Raw genomic sequence first — 2,185 nt, forward strand, 5'->3', positions numbered from 1 at the left:
TTATTTCATTGAATGTTTACACCAGTCCATGAGATAGGAACAATTAAGATCTCTTGGGGTAGATAAATTACTTTCACATTGCATATGGAATTGTGATACTACATATTATGTGATAGGGCGTATAGATTGATAAAGGTTGATATTGCATGTAGATTGCATAGGGTGCCTTTGGATCATTTGTCAAGATGGCACCCCTTACTTGGAAACTGACTTCCCCTGAGCTCATAGTAACCAGAGGCCCAGTTTAGAAAGTAACCTTGTGCCTTAAGGAAGAAGAGTAGAGAACAAAACTACTAGATACTTGCAGAAAGCACCAAACCAAACCAAACCAAACCACAAACCTCAGAGAGGATAGCTGATCTCAGAGTGACATCTGAAATAAAGATTAAGTGTGTGACACCCCGCCCTCCTACACCCACACATCCACACCAGGAAGCAACAGGTAGGGCTCTTCTTACAGCGGGGGAAGGAAGAGGAAGCAACCATCTATGTGTTATGGTTGCTGAGAAGCAGAAACCCTCTTCCCTCTACCTTCCCCCATCTAACGGATTAATAATCACTCAACATAGCAGAGCTGACATACATTAAAACTCCATAAATGTTCGCTCTCTTCTTTATTTGGTAAGACGCAAATGATATAACAGTAAAGTATACCTTCCTACAAATTTATTTAAAGATCCATTTTTAAGAATAGATTTTGCTAAATTAGAAGGAAGAGAGATCTTGGGGATACCTGGCACCTGGGGGTAGATGGAGCAAATACCTCAGGGAAGATGAAGGATATAGGAAAAGAGGGTGAGGCCCTGAAGTGAAACCTCCCATGATCTTTCTAGTATTGCCTGGGGCAGCCCTGGGAACAGAAGGATGGGGCAGAGGGATGGTTGCAGCAAGCTACGGACCTGACCTTGTGCCCATGCCCAGGCCATGGGCACCTGGATGCTGCCCTCATGTTAGTGCCAGAGCAAATATATGTGTTCTTCATTTACATCTATACATTCCTTTAGCAGGGAAGCTATGGACAGTTCCACCAACTGAGTAGCCATTTGGGGGTAACTTGGGGGATATGTAGGTGCATTTGGGTTTCCAACTTCTCCCTGTTTGTTGCACAGCATGGAAAGTTATAAAATGTTGATGGCACAAATATTTGAATCTCCTCAAGATAATCAGGAGCCTTTCACCCTTCACGTAATCAGAGGCTTCTTCTAATTGTGTCCTCCTCTCTCAGCAACTATCCTTCTCTTAGCAGCCCTTCCTGGCCCCACGTATGCATTAATAACCAATAACATTCTCAACAGCCTTTACCCATCAGCCAATGACTGTGGTCTAAAAGGACTAACATTGCTTTTACCCTCATAGCTCCCGTGCCTGGCACAGTAAAAATGTTCAAAGTGTTTGTTGAACTCTTAGGAGATTTTACTAGACATATATGTCAAAAGATTCATTGAAAAGTATCAGCATTGTAGCTAACATTGTGTTAGGTACAGTAGGAAGGTAAGACATGTCCTCTAGTTTACAATGCATGTATTCTTAAGGCAGACAAGCTGCAGTAGCAAGGTATGATAAAACACTAAAATTAGTCACCTATATATTATCTGTGTTTCTCAACACCAGCTGTATGTTGGAATCACCTGTGAAGTTTTATAAAACCACAGATGCCTATAGCTCACCCACAGAGATTCTGATTAGGTCTGTCTGGTCAGGGTCTATATTTTTTTAAGTAGTCCCCAGGTGATTCACATGAGCATCCAGGATATGAATCACTGTAACAAGTGCTAAAGAATATAATTAAAAGAAAAACCAGTGAGAACCAGAGTGGAGAGAAAAACCTATGGCACAATTGGAACTCGCTTTGAACCTTGAATCATAGAGAGGATTTAGATGCACAGCATTGAAGACAGATCATTCTGACTGGGAAGGTGGGAGTGTGGGTAGAGGTAATGTGAACAAAGGGAGCTGGAAATCAGTTTGGTACACATCTGCTGAGCAGCAATCACTCAGAGGTGCAGAGGTCATGGCCAGCTCTGTCTGGAGTGGTACCACCTGGCTGCATGGTGGCAGAAAGTGTACCCTTAGTGACCAAAAGAAACACAGAAGGAAAGTCCGCTTGATCCACAAGCCTGGGAGGTACTTTGTGTCCACCAAACAGCTGTGAGTGGCTGCCTAGGTTCTGAACTGAAGATTCCAT

This window comes from Nyctereutes procyonoides, unplaced genomic scaffold (genome assembly GCF_905146905.1).
Source record: "Nyctereutes procyonoides isolate TBG_1078 unplaced genomic scaffold, NYPRO_anot_genome, whole genome shotgun sequence".
NCBI lineage: Eukaryota > Metazoa > Chordata > Mammalia > Carnivora > Canidae > Nyctereutes > Nyctereutes procyonoides.